Source organism: Sus scrofa, chromosome 4, assembly GCF_054392235.1.
Source record: "Sus scrofa isolate SSC_HxYL_T2T_F1_AM1 chromosome 4, Sscrofa_HxYL_maternal_Yorkshire_Landrace_v2.0, whole genome shotgun sequence".
Taxonomy (NCBI): Eukaryota; Metazoa; Chordata; class Mammalia; order Artiodactyla; family Suidae; genus Sus; species Sus scrofa.
The window spans coordinates 4,048,290-4,066,151 of record NC_139386.1 but is presented as its reverse complement, the minus strand read 5'-3'; the positions used below and the strand labels follow the sequence as shown (position 1 = coordinate 4,066,151).

Sequence of the window (17,862 nt, the reverse complement as noted above, 5' to 3'; positions counted from 1 at the left end):
CTTGAGCTGGAACCCGAAGTATTGTCTCCGCCCTCCCCTTTCCCTGCCTGGTCAGCCCGTATGTTCAGTGTTTTGTGCCTGAAACCACAGCTCCCGAGATGTTCTCTCCACACCACTCAAGCTCCTGTATTGTTGACACATTCTCCCACCGTCTTCATTGTTCTAATCTTTGTTTTTTGTTTTTTGTTTTTTTTTGCATCTTAGGGCTGCATTTGCAGCATATGGAAGTTCCCAGGCTAGGGGTTGAATCGAATCGAAGCTACAGCTGCTGGCCTACATCACAGCTACAGCAACACCAGATCCGAGCCACTTCTGCGACCTACACCACAGCTCATGGCAACGCCAGATCCTTAACCCACCGAGCGAGGCCAGGGATAGAACCTATATCCATCATAGATCCTAACTGGGTTCATTATTTCTGACTCCTTTCTTTGTCTTTTTTTTTTTTTTTTTGTCTTTTTAGGGCTGTACCTGTGGCATATGGAGGTTCCCAGGTTAGGGGTCCAATCGGAGGTACAGCTGCTGGCTTACACCACAGCCACAGCCACACCAGATCTGAGCTGCGTCTGTGACCTACACCACAGCTCATGGCAACGCCAGAATTTTATTTTTTTTTGTTGGGGGGGGAAACTCCTTTCTAATCATCTTTATCTTTCCAAAGGACTCACTCTCGGCTGCTATGATGTCTTACTACCACTTGTTTCAGAGAACAGTGTGCCTGAAGGGTTTGTCCTCCTAGGTTACCACCCGTCAGTGTAGACCATGAAATCCATTTAGGGGGTTAAATTAGCCTTTAAAAAATGAAGTAAATCGGAGTTCCCATCATGGCGCAGTGGTTAACGAATCCGACTAGGAACCACAAGGTCTCGGATTCGATTCCTGCCCTTGCTCAGTGGGTTAATGATCCGGCATTGCTGTGAGCTGTGGTGTAGGCTGCAGACGCGGCTCGGATCCCGCGTTGCTGTGGCTCCGGCGTAGGCCAGGGGCTGCAGCTCCAATTGGACCCCTAGCCTGGGAATCTCCATATGCCGTGGGAGTGGCCCTAGAAAAGGCAAAAAGACAAAAAAAAAAAAAAAAAAAAGTAGCAAATGAAGTAAAATAGAATAAGAAGTATCAGATTGCATGGCAAAAAGAAAAAAAAAATGGGAGAGTCCCCATGTCCTGGCTGGTATCATAGGCCAGCTTCTTCCACTTTGGGGGCCTCAATTTCCACATGTAAAAAAGGAGAGGTTTGACTATGAGCTGTGGTCCTCAGACTTTATGGAGCATTAGAATCACTGGGGGAGATTGGTGAACATGCGCGTTCAAGGTCTCCAGCTTCAGAGAACCCAAGGCCATGGTCTGGTGGCCCCTGACCCCCACCCCACCCCCATTATTTAAGGGGCAAAGTTACCCCTCCTCCCTTGACCACCTCATTCCTTGCAGACCGCCCAGAGGAGGTGTGTTCAGCTCACACCCTCTCCGTGCCATCCTTAGGCAGTGGCTCTCATGCTGGTGGCACGGCAGAATCACCCAGGAGCCCTGCAATCACAGTGCTGTCTCGCGCTTCCCCTAGACCCGCGTAGACTTGCCCACATCCACATTTTGCTGAAGAAGCTCCCTCGGTGACTCGGCGCAGTCAGGATTTTCCTGACAGTGGTGCTGTTGGGCAGAAATGCCTGTGGGTGCTCACCTGAGCCAGGACACGTCAGCAGCCCCCACAGACCTTTCCCTGCCCAGAGACAGAGCTGGGGCTGGCCCAGCACGTCTGGTTTGCAGGATGCATCTCAGCATCGCCCATCAGAGCACTTTGAAAACAAAAACAAAACACAAAAGAAGGTTTACCACTCCCAAGTCCTGGAGGGTACAGTGCCCTGGGGCATGGGTGGGGTGGAGGAGGTCCTGGGCAGAGAAAGCACGCACCTGGGCTCTGTCTCTATTGTGGTCATGGGTGGGGCGCCTAGGGTTTGGCGGGTTGACTCTTTATTGGCAAATTTACAACATTGGAACAAGAATTAAAATGCAGGAGGGAAAAACCAAGTGGTCAAACGGTCAGTTACCTGAGTCAACAAGAGCTCTAAAGAGAGGCACTTGATGGGCGCAGTAGCCTGGCTCTTTGTCTAGCGTGTGGCTGGCGGTATGTTTAGTCAAGATGGAACATATCTTTGAAGTGGATGCTTGGCCGTCAGAAGCCTAATGCACTTCTGTCAAAAAACCCAACTGTCAGGTGCTTGCACGACAGGGTCAAAAGAAAAGCCAGGAGAGAGGTAGCTGGTTGTGCCAGACCCCATGTAACAGACAAGGAGAGACCACAGGGAAGACGGGAGGAAGATGCAAGACGGAAGGGAACCTGCTTGCTTTAGCATCAGTCGTGTCATCTCAGCCAGTCCTAGGGGTCAGCATTCTTTTCTTGTCCGGCAGAACAGAGGCAGGAAGCATTTTCCTAGAAGTGACGGGACCTATTCCAGATCTCAGACAGCAAGCGGCCAAGCCAGGATTTGAACTCATGTCTGTTCCGCCCCAAAGCCCACCCATGCCAGTGCACGGGAAACCAGAAAGCAGGTGGGAGGGTCCTTCACTTTTTCTGGGTCACTTGGTCCATGTGCCTGGAGAGTACATTGTGTTCTAGCCTCTGGGATGGCAAGAAAAAAGCCACAAGCCAAACCACCCAAAACAAGACCATCTCTCTGAAAAAAGACATTTTGCATTTTTGTCAAATCATAGTCCTTTCAATGGCCATCTAACCCCTGCTGTAATACCCCAGCCCCATGGACTTGTGGGGGCTCCAGGGAAGAATCTATACTCCATTTACCCGCGAGACTCACACCTGTGCCCCAACCAATGGGGGATGTCTTCTTTAACCCACTTCCGCAGACCTACTCTGCTTTTACAAAAGCTCTGAGAACTATTAAAGAGAATGAAAGCAAATAGCACACGGACTTTCTCTTTTGATGTAGTCTTTAGAAGACGATTCAGCAGCTTGTAGGTCATCTGAGGAAGCACGTAGATGAGTCAGGATTCTGGCAATTTCCCAATTCGACACGGGAAGTGTGTCTCCCACTCAAGCAGTCTGTTGGAACCCAGGAAGGCAGAGGCAGCTGCCCCGAATGTGCGCCAGTTTGCCTGTGTGTCCGCGTGCACGTGTGAGAGCGCTTTGCCTGTGCACTTTTTACCCCTGCTGGAAGGGAGTTTCTCCTGCAGACATCCCACTGAGGACTAGCAGTGCGTCTTAATCACATCGCTGAGAACCTGCCGAGGCCCCCTGTTGGCCGGTGGTCAGACAGGATCACCTGACTCCTCAAGGGTCGTGCAAGGACCTGCAGATCCTCCTGCTTGAGTATCAGAGTGTATGATATGACGTAGGTGGGGGAGAATGACTGCAGTCTGTGTTTACACAGCACCATGGTACTGGCATAGAGAGCGAATGGGAGGATATGGTGAAAAGACGGTGGTTTCGCCTGTCCCCTGGTACCCCCTGGTATCCCTGGTACCCCTGGTATTCCTCTGTGCATCTGTACCACATCTTTTTTTATCCCCTCATCTGTCGATGGGCATTTCAGTTGCTCCCATGTCCTGGCTGTGGTGAAGAGCGTTGAGGTGAACGTCGGAGTGTGAGTACATTTTTGAATTAGAGTTTTGTCCAGCTATATGCCGAGGAGTGGGATTGCTGGATCATACGGTAGCTCTATTTTTAGTTTTTTAGGGAATCTCCATATTGTTTTCCATGGTGGATTTGCATTCCTCCCCACAGTGCCCTTTCTCCACATCTCTCCCAGCATTTGTTATTTGTAGACTTTTTTTGTTTTTTTGTTTTTTAGGGCCACACCCGTGGCTTATGGAGGTTCCTGGGCTAGGGTTTGAATGAGAGCTTCAGCTGCATCAGATCCGAGCCATATCTTTGACCTACACCACAGCTCATGGCAACTCTGGCTCCTTAACCCTCCGAGCGAGGCCAGGGATCGAACCCGAAACCTCATGGTTCCCGCTGCACCACAACCGGAACTCCCTGTTATTTGTAGACTTTTTGATGATGACTATTCTGACTGATGTGAAGTGGTCCTTCATTGTAGTTTTGATTTGCATTTCTATGATAATTTGTGATATTGAGCATCTTTTCATGTGCCTATTGGCCGTCTGTATGTGTTCTTTGGAGAAATGTCTATTTTGGTCTTCTGCCCACTTTTTGATTGAGTTGTTTGTCGTTGTTGAGTTGCATGAGCTGTTTGTGTTTGAGAATTAAGCTCTTGTTGCTTGCATCACTTGCAAATGTTTTCTCCCAGTCCACAGGTTGTCTTTTCATTTTGTTTATGCTTTCCTTGGCTGTGTGAAAAAGCTTCTAAGTTTAATTAGGTCCCATTTGTTTATTTTTTCTTTTATTTCTATTGCCTTGGGAGACTGACCTAGGAAAACGACTGACCTAGGAAATCATCGGTACAATTTATGTCAGAGAATATTTTGCCTGTGTTCTCTTCTAGGAGTTATATGGTGTCATGTCTTATATTTAAGTCTTTAAGCCATTTGTCGTTTATTTTTGTGTTTGGTTTGAGGGTTATTTTAACTTCGTTGATTTATATGCATCTCCCTACACTTTTGTAAATTGTCCCCTTTTAATCTTGTTTCAAGTTCTCCAATTTGAGTGTGCCATCTCTTTCCCACCATAAATGCAGCACATTGCTTTCTGCATCATGGGTGTTGGTGTGTTAATTTGTACAATTGTTTTATGGTGAGGTTTTTTTGTTTGTTTGCTCTTTTTAGGGCCGCACCCATGGCGTATGGAGGATCCCAGAATAGGGGTCAATTCGGAGCTGTAGCTGCTGGCCTTCGCCACAGCCGCAGCAACGCCAGTTCCGAGCTGGCATCTTCAACCTACACCACAGCTCATGGCAACACAGGATCCTTAATCCACTGAGCAAGGCCAGGGATTGAACCTGGGTCCTCAAGGATGTTAGTTAGATTTGTTTCCACTGATCCATGACAGGAACTCCCATGGTGAGTTTCTCGAAGGCGTGACCCATAACGGTTATTTTCTGCTATTGCTCGTGGTTCATTTGTCCATATTATATAATTGTTTATGCATCACTTAACAGGTATTCATGGAAGGCCTTCTTGGATCGAGGCTCTGTCTAGGTGTGGGGAGTACAGAGTCGTGTAAGCCAGGTTTGGGGTCTAAGATGTACCGTAAGTTTCACTCGTGTATGGGAATTAAGCAGGCGTATATGCTATCCATTATAATACTCCTTAAAAGGGCTCAATTTGAAATATGTAGGTACAGGGGTTCCCATTGTGGTGCAGCGGAAACGAATCCGACTGGTATCCATGAGGATGTGAGTTCGATCCCTGGCGTCACTCAGTGAGTTAAAGATCTGGTGTTGCTGTGAGCTATGGTGTAGGTCACAGATGTGGCTCGGATTGGTGGCACAGGCTGGCAGCTACAGCTCCGATTCGACTCCTAGCCTGGGAACTTCCATATGCCACAAGTTCAGCCCTAAAATGCAAAAAACAAACAAACAAACCAAAAAAACCACAGATACAAATACTATTGAAACTCAAGGCAAGTAGAATGTCTGTGGAGCTGGAGATCATGGTTGGACATGTTAAAGCCGGCTTCCCTGGGAGAGCATTCACTTAGAGGAAACAGAGCCAAGGAGCAAACCTGGGACCCAGAGCACAGTCAGGAGCCACAAGTACAGTGTGATGTTGATGGCGGCTGCATTCACGTCTGGCTGATACACAGACCCAAGCGCGGAGGTGAGAAGCATCTGGTCTGAGGGAGGAGGCATGGCTGAGGCTGGTTACAAGATCAGAAGGGAAACACCCTATAGGGGTGCTTGCAGGGCAGCCTTCCAAGATATGGTGGCAAATGAGTGACGGTCGTACACGGTCACAGGGGAAACTTCCAAGGCAAACACTGAGGGAGCTGCTGAAATCAAGGCAGTAGAATATGAGACAGATTTCTTCATCTGAGCCGAGCAGAAGGAATGGAGACTGGAAGTCTGATACTCTCAGATGTTTAGCTTATAATATCATTAGGACCCACATAAATACTTGTTAATCAGCTGCACACAGCACATTGTGCATCTTCCGTTTGTAGTCGAGAACAAGTGACTATTGCTTTGTTAAAAATGATCTATTTCGTCAAGTCTTGAACTGAAATTCAGGTGACTATTTTTATCTGTGTATTTTCCAAATGAATTTCTCAACTCTCAGTAGGAGCTGTATTTGTTGTAAGCCAGATATCTCCCCTCTTACAGTCGCAAAATGCTCACTGGAAAACAACAGTTGTGGTACCGCTGAAGAGAACAGAGAACTAGGCAGCAGCCTGAGAGATTTTCGGAAGGAACCTTTTCTGCCTGGTGAATCTAATCTTCCGTGACAGGGTAACGGTACTTAGTGACGGGAAGATGGTGAGAGGTGAAACATGTCCTGACTTGAGCAAAGTTATGGATTCTTTATTGCGTGATGCATCTGTTTCACATTAAAAAGATATTCTCAATGACAACTGCTAGGTACATACCCGGTCATGTCTTCTTGGATAATATTTTGTAAATGAAAGCCTGTCTTGGCCAAGTTTAAAGAAGGGCTGTTTAAAAAGATGGACTGAAAGGTTGGAATTCTAAAAATCAAAAGTCATCTTCAACTCTCCATCACTCTGACCCGTCCCATCTAGTCTTCATATCCTGTCAGTTCTTCCACCAAGAACTCCAGGGGAACTTCAGATCGTCTAGATACCATGTCTTCATGGCGACAGCATCGGAAAAACAAGCCTCTGACCTGAACACCCGACAAGTATGTCTCTAGACACGGAACCAGGAGGAAACGTAGCAGAGTAATGATTTCCATTGGCAGAGCCACAGGGAGCGGAGAATTCCTGGATTGTTTCATCCCATCACCTGCTTCTCTACACCCCAGCTGCCACGGGTCTGCTCTAGAATACTGGCGTCTATCTCCAGGAATATTGGAATAGCTTCTCAACCCCCTGGTTTATAACCAAGGCTCGAATTCCTGGTGTCATCAGTGACCCCTCCTTACCTGCTGTACATAATTTCCGATTGCCTCGTCATCACCGCTGGACATCAGACCTCGCCTGTGCTATTGGGAGCATCTTCGTGCTCCTTGAGCCAACATTCTGCTCTCAGATTACTTTTTACCGTTTTGGTCACATAAAGCCTCTGCGGTTCCTATTGCCCCCCAAAATCAGACCGGAGGGCTTTAATGTCCGATTATAGTCTAGCTCACATTTCCTCTTTTGTCTTTAATCTCCTGGTCAATTACTCATCAGTCTATAGTCGGGTTCTTAAAAATTCATCAACGCCGCAGCACTTTTTGGGTGCCTCCGTATGCACTTTTACCCTGAATGCTCACACTTTCCAGTATCTGTGCCTTTCTCAAAAAATGCCATGTGCCAAGGAGAGAAGCCGAGTGCTGCCCCTTTTCACAGAAATCCTTCTCTGACTCTCCCAGTGGGAAACATTATTTTCCTTGGGACTGTAAACCCTCACTCTTTCCTAGGCAATCTTAAACCGTCGAAAGACCTTGGATTGTTACTTAGAATACCTGCAAGTTTGGAGAGATGAATAACAGGGTCTTGCATGTTTTGTTAGTGTTACTCCCGCTTTCATATTTTATCAGTGTTTTGAGAGTAAACATAAAGGGGCAAAGGAAAAGGATAAAGAGGAGAGAGTCTGCTGCTGCCGTGAGGTAGGAAGCCAGAGCCTCTGCTCGGCCAGGACCGCTAGGGAGGCTATCAAATGGCCAGATTCCAGATGTATTTTGAAGGTGGTGCCAAGCGAATTTGCAGACGTAGGACCCCTGGGGTGTGAGAGAAAAGAAACAACGTGGAATGACTCCAAGTTTATTGGTCTGACCAACCAGAAAGTTGGAGCTCACGGGGCGACGTGGAGAGCCAGTATTGAGGGGGGAGGTCAGGAGTCAGATTTAGATTTGTTCTTCTAATTTTTGTTATAGTTGATTTTCTGTAAATTTCTGCTGTACAGCAACGTGCCCCAGTCACATATGTCCTTCCTCATGTCTGTCATCGTGTGTCGCAAGCGATCGGATGTACTTCCCTGGGCCATAGAGCAGGACCTCCTTGCTTAACCATTCCAAGTGCAGTCAGGTCTAGGTTCGCGATGTATGAGTTAACTCGTAAATATGCCACTGGAAAGTTGGAGCAGGTCAGTGTCTAGAGAAGGCTGGCACCCAGGAGGGATGTCTGGTCTGGAGATAAAATGCTCTGGATCTAAAACTTGGGGGTCGCCAGTGTCATGTAATATTTGAAGCCGTGTGACTCATGCGATCCCACAAGGAGTGAATGCGGAGAAGGAAAGAGATTTAAAAACTCGTCTCCGTGGCACGCTGGTGAATTGGGGAATGTGGATTATCCAGAAAAGGAGGCTGAGACATAATTAGGAGAAAGACAAAAGAGCATATGGCAGCCTGGAGGCTGAGCACAAGAGGTGTTCAGGGAAAAGAGAGGCTGCACTGGTCAAATCCTTCTAAAATGAGCTGCGCACGGGGACGTGACCTCTAGGTGTTGCAGCACGGCAGCCCCGGCGACTTTGACAGGGAGAGTTTGGGATCCTTAACCCGCTGAGCGAGGCCGGGGATCAAACCCGCATCCTCATGGATTCTAGTCTGCTTCATTAACTGCTGAGGCACGAAGGGAACGCCAAGGGGATAGGCACTTTCTAAAAAGCACACTTTCAAGGTACAGGAAAGACAAGCAGATTACAGGACATTTCCTTTAATGTGGGTCCTAAGTCTTACATGGAATATTCTTTCTAACATGCAGGTATTTGATGCGTTTTGTTCATGGCCTGATATTGGAAAAGAATGAGGTAAAGAGGTAGGTACTGACATAGGTAGCTATGATAGTCTATGGGGAAGAAGCTACTAATGAAATGTGTGTATGTTATAATGTCATTTATATTTTAAAACACCTAACTGTGTATGTGTTCGTAAATACAAAAAAACAAAGAGCAAAAAAACCCAAAAACCAAACAAACAAAAAAACTGCACAACAGCATCTAGAAGAATGCACAGTTATTAATAGGAATAGTAAAAAGAGGAATTTTAACAGTTCCAGTGAGAGAACTAGGGGGTTGGGATATGCAATGAGTAGCTTTCAGTTTTTATTATATGTAAGAATTTTACTATGACAAACATTAGAAAAATAAAAAGCGGATATGATTCTTCAGGGAGTCGACATTACTACGTTGAATCCAGGCTCGCTCAGTTGAACAGACGTTTGGCGTCAGTGATGGGTATTGCAGCTCAGTTTGGGGAACCCGGTCTAATCGTGTGCTGTCCCTCTCTGACCTTTAGGGCCTCCGTCCCCTCAGAAGCACAGTGGAGGTCAGGGTGCGGTGGCATCCGAGCTTCTTCCTCATTCCACACGCCGTGTTCTTTTACCTCCGTGTTGGGAAGTGTGCCGGTGGGTCAAGCGCAGAAGTTTTCATTCTGACACTTCTTTGATCCTAAGTCATGGAGTAATGTTTGGAAATTTCATTTATCTTAATTTGGTCTTCGTCTTGCGGGTGGGGAAAATGAGTTCGCGTTACATCAGTGCTTTTCAGCCTGACCCCACGCTCCCTCAGCCAGCAGTTACCTTGGGGGAGTCACCTCAGCTTTATAAGCCTCAGGCTCTCATGTTTGAAAGTGGTGGAAAGAACAGTGATTTCTTTGCAGAATTGTTGGGTAAATAGAATTTGCGAAAAAAAACCTTTCACAGAACATTTCATAACATTTCAAGAAAATAAGTGATGTGTAATTTATAACATTTATAAAAGCATAAAGAATAATAGTGTCCCTGAGAAAATCCCAGCCTGCAGAGTTCCAAGGATTATAGCAGAAGTCTGCCGAATGAATATTTTTGCTTCTTTCACACCCCCACCCAGTTCTCCTTTGAGGGCATGACACTCTACCAAGGCCTCTATTTTTTTTTTTTCCTAATGGCTGCACCCACAGCTTATGGAAGCTCCTGGGCAACCTACGCCACAGCTGCGGCAATGCTGGATCCTTAACCTGCTGCACCATAGTGGGAACTCCTACCCAGGCCTTCTTTGTTGAGAACTTATTACTCCAGAAGAAAGATATGCAGGCATTTCAGAGGAAGATAGCGTATAAGCTGTTAAACAAGAAAAACCTTAAATTTCCATGGATTTCTTTTCTTTTCAGTTTTTTTGTTTGTTTTGTTTTTTAGGGCTGCACCTGCGGCATATGGAAGTTCCCAGGCTAGGCTGTGAATCGGAGCTGTAGCTGCCAGCCTACACCACAGCCATAGCAACGCCAGATCTGAGCCGCGTCTGTGACCTACACCCCAGCTCACGGCAACACCAGATTCTTAACCCACTGAGTGAGGCCAGGGATCGAACCCGCAACTGTCGGAGGCTTGCCAGGCATGCATGCATACAGGCCATAGTGAATCAAAGAAACTAGATGGCGCTTGAAGAATGACGCTAATCTAGGCTTGAAAATACATGACTTTCCCAGACCCCTGGGCGACAGGGAGTGAGACGGGAAATGTACATCGGATAAGGGGCTGCTTGAAAGCAAGTGGCCACATACTCCAGATGTTGTTGATGGAAAGCCATTGACGTTCTTGTTCTCATGACCAGAACCCTAAGGGAGCTGGAGGAAAGGGCGTGCCTTCAGCAGAAACAGTATAATCTTCCTGGGGGGTTAATCATTTGTAGCATCTTTGAATACAAAGGGTCTGTGCCTGCCGCATCTGTAGCCTCGATCAGTAACATTGTAGATGCCACATGGGATCCGGAAGGTACAGGGAAGGAGGAAATAGCAAATAAAAGTCATGACTTGGCTCAGAGGGTGGCTGTTGCCTCTCGAAGGCGGGAGCCCCCTGACCCCCACTCTATTTCTTTGTCTCTTCTTTCTTAAATCTGCAGCGCCGCTGACTTTGGGAAATGGGTTGACGAGCAGGTCTCCTCACGCAACGTCATGATTACTGGTCGGGTTCGTTTCCACTGCGCCACGACGGGAACTCCAAATTTTTTATAGATTTCAATACCAGAATCTTATTTTTAGATGAGTGCAAGCCGAAATTTGAAACCAGACATGAAGACTTTAAAGGTCAAAGCTGCTTCATCATTTCTTTTTTTTTTAAATAAGCAAATCCTAATTAAACGGACCCTTGAGCAAAGCCGTAATTCATCAGTGGGTACTTGCTGGTACGGAAAAAGCTGACTTTCAGCTTGTTGAACTTATGAGACATAATACAATGAGTAGGAAAGCAGAGATGTCAAACGCATCCTCTTTATGCCAAAGGAGACCAGATATTTTTCCTTAGCTCAGACTTAGAAGCATTTTCTGTTCCCATTACAATTTTTACCACCCTATTAGGAGATGATCATTCATGACAGGGATTTGAGTGACTGTTAGGCAATTTCTGAAGATACACGATTGTCCCCGGTGTCTTTGATGAGCTCACTTCCTGAAGCCATCAATAAATGCTTTAAATGCAACCTTGACATTAGCCTTGCGGCTTCCTGGAAGCTTTCTCTGATGTGTTTAATGCGTGGGGAGAGAGTGTAATGCATTCCGAGTCTTTGCTCTGGTGGCAGTAGTGAGAGGTGAAGGCGGGAAGTCACAGGCGTCCTGCACTGAGGAACCAGCACAGGAATCCCTGCCCCCGCACAGGGCATGTTCCGAAGATGACGCCTGGGATGGCATGTTTTTCCTTGGTATGTTATCTGTTCCCTAGATGAACAACTCAGAGAACTCTCTCAAGGTCACTTCCCTTTATCTGTAATTCGCACGAAGGCCTAACGGGGCTCCACCAAAATAAGAGTCAGGGGTGTGGGACTGGCAGGTGCACACGGAGGCCTGTGGAATGACTGGCCAACGGGGACCTGCTGTCGAGCGCAGAGAACTCTCCCCAGTGTTGCTTGACCACCTGTGTGGGAAAAGAATCTGAGAGAGAGCGGATGTGCGTACAGGTACAACTAACTGAGTCACTTTGTTGTGCAGCAGCAATGGTCACTACCTTGTCAATCAACTCGACTTCAACACAACTTTAAACACGAAAAAAAAAAATAAAGAGTAAAACCTCAGAGGTTCAACCATTGGAGGGGTCAGTTTCACTGGGATGCCGCCACGTGCTGGCTGTAAAAGGTGTGGTCCCTGTCTCTGTGGAGGCTGAAGCCTGCCGAGGATCGTAAGAGAGGGCCCGGGTGCTCATCCCCCGAGGTCACTGCATTGCTTTCCTACAGCTGCTCTAACAAAGAACACGGTGGCGTATGACACACCGAGCTTCTCCCAGTTACGGAGCTCAGAAGGCAGGGGCTTGAGGGCGAGTCCGTTTCCTTGCCTTTTCCTGTCTCTCTCTCTCTAACCGTTTGCTCTCCTAGGCCCATGGTCCTTTGGTCCATCCTCACCGATGGCAGCACAGCGTCGTCAAGGCACCCTCTGACTCTCCTGCCTCCCAGTTTCACTTGTAGGACCCCTGTGGTCACTTTGGATCCACTGTAACAGCTCCCATTAATAAAAATAAGTCTTAGCCTTCCTCTGCCACCACCGAGCTCGTCTTCCCCTCCGACAGCCTCCTAGTTCACGGCAGTGGTCTTTCTGATGCCGTCACGGATGCCTTCGTTCACACAGGAGCCATGACCTTACTGGCTCTGTTCTTATTGGGTAGCCAGAATTTTCTCTGGGCAGTTATTTGGGGGCTGGACCTATCTAAGAAATTGTCAAGTGCACACTTCTCGGATTTCACACACTTACTTTCTTGGCAACACGTGTTTCTTGACAATGGTGTTTTAGGGACGGAATGCGCCCTTGGTGATCAGGCTAAACCAGCCCGGCAAATGTGCGAACCCTCTTCTTTGTGTGGTGGGGCAACATCCTAGAGACCGAAGTGCTTAAGAGGGTGTTCCAGCTTCTGATTTAACAAAAATGTTCCTGGAAATCCTGGTCAGTAGGCATCCTTTGGGCACTAGACACCTGAGCCCACTGAGCCCAGGCTGCATGCATGGGAGGCAAAAGGACACAGTGAGGTCGGGGACCTAAGCCCTGGCCGGGGGCAGGGTGTTTACAGATCTGTACCACCGGTTGGGCTGTCTCTGCCTTATGCCACCACCTGCTCTGTAGATCTGTTATTATTGTATTCTTTATTTTTTTTTATTTTTTTGCTTTTTAGGGCCACACCCATGGCGTATGGCGGTTCCCAGGCTAGGGGTCGAATTGGAACTGCAGGTGCCAGCCTACGCCAGGGCCACAGGAACGCAGGACTCCGAGCCATGTCTGCAACCTACACCACAGCTCACAACAACGCTGGATCCTTAACCCCCTGAGTGATGCCAGGAATCAAACCTGCGTCCTCATGGATACCACTAGTCAGATTCATTTCTGCTGAGCCACGATGGGAATTCCTCACTTTTGTTTTTTAGTGACATCTTTTATATTTAATTTTATTGAAGTGTAGTAATTTATAATGCGTTATTTTCAGGTGTACAGCACAGTGATTCAGTTATAGATATATAATTTTATATAGCACAGTGATTCAGTTATATATATATATAATTTTATATAGCACAGTGATTCAGTTGTGTATCTATCTACATATGTACACACACACATACCTATTCTTTATATGGCACAAATATTCAGGGGTGTGTGTGTGTATATATATATATATATATATATATATATATTCCTTTTCAGATTCTTTTCCTTTATAGGTTATTATAAAATATTGAACATATTTCCATCATCATATTCTTTAGATTTCTCTTTGTCCCTTGGTGGGTCATCTGCTATTCTAATAATTCTTTAATAATGCTTTACATTCAGATTTTCATTTTCAAAATACCACGTGGTTTCTGTCTCCTGCTTGGATCCTGACTGTCACAAATAGCTCTTGGTTTAAGGCACGGACCTCATTTCATGGGCCAACACCCCAGCCTCGCATGGCGTCCCCTCAAATCTGTCCTGAGTCTCAGAAGCCCACTCCATCTGTTTGTCAAGCCAGTGACTTTGTTTTACAAGGCACATAGTGGAAGAATTAATTTGTAGGTTTGAGCTCATTGCAGATGCTCCTTCCCAGTGAAAGGACTTCCTTGGTGCGTGTTGATGCAAAGCGGGGTCCTATGGTGATGGATGTGTCCTGAGTCACTGAGTGATGATGGTTCTATTAGAAATATTTCCTGTGAGGAAGACAAATCTGCACCGAGAGTACGTATGTGTTTCTCTTAGAAATCATTGCTGCCCGTCTGCTCTACTGTGGAAGGGAGAAAATAGTTCTCCATCACCTGGTAGCAGGATGCTTGCATTGGGGCGTGGGGCCAGCAGGGTGGCCATGCAATTGCCTTTCTCAAGTAGGACACTCTTGAGAATGAAAGGAGCTAATGGGACACGGGGCAAAGGGATGAAACAAGACCTTAGGGGGAAATGCAAAAGCATGGTTACCCCAGCTGTTGGGAACTTGGCATTGGTCCCTGCTCAAAACACTGCTAGTACTTGGCAGTAGAGCGTCCAGCTCAGCTTGATGAAGGATGGCCAGCTTGCAGAGCCCATGCATCGCCTTCATTCCTGATGTCACGGAATCTTAGCGCCCAGAGAGCAAACACCAGGGTTCCCGGTGGAAGTCCAGAGATGTTTGGACTTGGTCACTGAGGGTTTCCTCCTGGGGCATGTCTCCTGGTGCTCATTTAGTTTTATCATAAATATGGTCATTCACCCTCTCTAAGCCTGAATTCTTTTCATCCACACATGGCTCCTCAATATGACACTTAATTTCCAATTGTTTTTGGAAAATCCATAAGCAGCCAACCAGTCCATTTGCAGTCATTGTATAGGCTCTGCCTTTTCCATTGTACAATGAACATATAAAAATACTACCCAGATTCTTCATTGCATAGCTTTCCTGTGTAGCTGTTCTACGGGGCACCTTGAGTGGGGTATCTTGCAGCTGCCACCCACTTCCAGTGATGACAGCACACCGTTCAGACTTTGAAAGGGACCCTAATTCTTTCCAGTTGTGTGGGCTGCCATCAGAGAGCTGCACATGATTCTGTAGGCCTGAGCTAGCGGAGAAGAAGCCCAGTCGTATGCATTAATAAGCTTGCATGGACACAACAAAATCTCATAGATTAGATGGCTCAAAGAACAGAAATTTATGTCCTCCCAGTGCTGGAGGCTGGATTTTCAAGGTCAGGGTGAAGGCATGAGTGTGTCCTAGAGGGAATTCTTTTCTGTCTTGCAGATGGTCACTTTCTTGTGTGTCCTCATGTGGTGGAGACAGGAGAGGTGGGGAGAGACAGACAGACAGACAGAAAAAAGGTTATGTTGAATTCCTAACACCTGGTCCTTGCGAACGTGACCTTATTTGGGAAAGGGGTTTGGGACAGGGATTGGTCTTTGGACATAGGTTAGGATGAGGTTGCACTGAGTTAGGGCAAGTCCTAAGCCAAATGGATAATTGTTCCCATAAGAAGCGGGGAAAAGATCCAGAGACAGAAAGAGGAGAACACACTGTGATGAGCAGATGCAGAAGGAAGTGGTGCCTCACAATCAAGGGACACTGAGAATGACGGGCAGTGTCAGAAGCCACAAGAAAAGCCTGGGTTCGATCCTCCCCTAGAGCGTTCAGAGGAAGCACAGTCCCACTCGCCCCTTGATCTCAGACTTGGAGTCTCCAGAACTGTGAGACGATAGCCTACGGTCACCTGAAGCTCCCAGGTGTGGGACTTTGTTACAGAAGCCCTGGGAAAATGACACAGATGCTTTGTTTCTGATCCAGCACAAGTGGAGACTGAGCTGTTTGGGTCTGGGGTTTTCTTCCTGGTGGAGATAGTCCCATTCTCTCCAGCCACACCCGAGGCACAGCCCTGCAGCCTTGAGCTGCTGAGCTGCTTATTGATGCTCACCTTCTCAAATAACCCTCCACAAAACCAAACCAAACCCCCAGACCCCCACAGTGCCGGGTGCTGAGCGAGTGTGGGGCCAGGAGGGAGAAAGGGACTTCCTACCATGGCGAGAGTGAGCCTGTCACAGGCTGGGTGGGAGCAGCTCTGTCCACAATGTGCAGTGGTTCCCTAGCCCCTGTTTGATGTGCACGCAGGGAGTTCCCGTGGTGGCTCACTGGGTTAAGAACCGACTCGTGTCCGTGAGGATGCAGTTCGATCCCTGGCCTCACTCAGTTGGTTGAGCATAGGTGTTGCCACCAGCTGTGGTGTAGCTCACAGATTCGGGGTGTCTGGGATGTGCATGCGGTACTTGGGAATATTTGATAAGCATCCTGGTTCCCAGGCCTCCCCCCAGATCCCCGGGTCCAGCCCTGGGCCTCCTGGGAACTGCTGGGCCCTAGGGAGGTTGTCCACGGGGTGCACCGGGGAGAACAGTCTTCAAAGCTCTAGGGACGAGCTCAGTGTGCTGGCCTGAACTTTTCCGTGCAAAAGGCACTGCGTTGTCGGTTTTTAAAACTGGGTAATCTGAACAGTAGCACAATGGTGCACATTCCATGTCTTTAGTCTCTGGCCTGTCCTTCTTTTTTACCATTTCAAACTGAGACTCTTGGTTTCTGGTCAGCACAGTGGGTCCGATGTGCTGCCAGGTCTGTCACTATACGAAGAGGCTACGACCATGGCCCCAGGTAGCCTGCGGCTTGACTGACTAGCAGAGGCAGGATGTCCTCCTGGATGTTAATTTCCTTCCTTCCTTCCTTCCTTCCTTCCTTCCTCTCTCTCGTTCTTTCTTTCTGCCATGCCCATGTTATGTGGAAGTTCCCAGGCCAGGGATCGAGCCCTGTGCTATAGCAGGGACCCCAGCCACTGCAGGGACAGTGCCATGCCAGATCCTTAACCTGCTGCGCCACAGGAGAACTCCACCATTCTATTTCTTTATGAGTGAGTTTGGGCTAATCATTATAACCCGTTTATTTCCTCCAGACTGGAACAGAGTATTTAAACTTCTCCATGCTGTCTAATCAGTGGGTATTAATGACAGTTCTGGGCTTCAGCTTTTGATGGGAAAATCTGAAAAGGATCGTGGCTGTTTCTCCAATAGGCTGCACCTTCCAAAATTCTATAGAAAGCAGGCTGAGACACCTGTGAACATAAATACCTATACTAAATGCATTATTTAAAAAATGCAAGAAGATGTGACAGTGGGGTACATTTCAGTAACTGGGGGAGCCCCCGTGGAAGTCTTGATGCGTCTGGTCCTACCTGAATTCCATCTTGAAAGGTGATTGAGGATATTTTATTGGAGCTGGTGGAAGAAGGTGAAGAGGCATGCGGGTGCTCAGGAGTGATGACTCACTGGCCCTGGAGTGGTCGCAGCAGGGAAGAGAGAAGAAGGTGGGCAGGAAGATGAGGTAGGGGGCCCAAGGATGAAAGACCTTTACAACCCATGGGAAAGTCACTTTGCATCAGGAAGGTGATGCTGAGCCCAGGAGGGAAAAGTGGTCCAAGCAGCACCATGCTTAGAAGGCCACCAGGAAGTTCTCTTTCATTAGGGGGAGAATGAATCTGAAATAGAGCAAAGCCATGGGGAAGCTTGGGAACTGGTCCATGCGAGTGAGAAGAATCTGAACCAGCTGCAGGGGTGGGACAAAAAGAAGGTGGCAGGGGAGGAAGGATCAGAAAAAGCGATTTTCAGCAACTGGGTAATGTAAGCCCCTTGGTATCTGTTTCTTCCAGACCAGGCTGCAGAACTAAAGAATATGAATAATAGATGAAGGAAATGATGATGCAAGTTAATAAGAAAATGTTAACAATGTGCTTAAATGAAAATTCTAGGGTGAGAGAACCAGTCAGGAGCGAGTGAGGGTTAGAGGCTCAGCCCTAAACCCCGTCGTTCTGTGGTTGCTCTTTAGCAATGGTTCCAGTGGTGAAGCGGGAGGTACTGGAAATATGTGCTGACAGCGTC

The 17,862-nt window shown here is 47.4% G+C and overlaps 1 long non-coding RNA gene across 5 annotated transcripts in view; it reads left to right on the top strand.

The window, feature by feature from the left end:
- Positions 1-17,862, top strand: part of LOC102165464 (uncharacterized) — a 186,482-nt gene that overhangs the window by 50,231 nt on the left and 118,389 nt on the right. The window contains exons 3-4 of one of the 5 annotated variants that reach the window (XR_014843325.1): positions 8,771-8,824; positions 9,304-9,406. The exons of the other annotated variants lie outside the window; for them this stretch is intronic. This is a non-coding gene — a long non-coding RNA (uncharacterized LOC102165464). The remainder of the gene's footprint in view (positions 1-8,770; positions 8,825-9,303; positions 9,407-17,862) is intronic. 5 annotated transcript variants of the gene reach the window in all.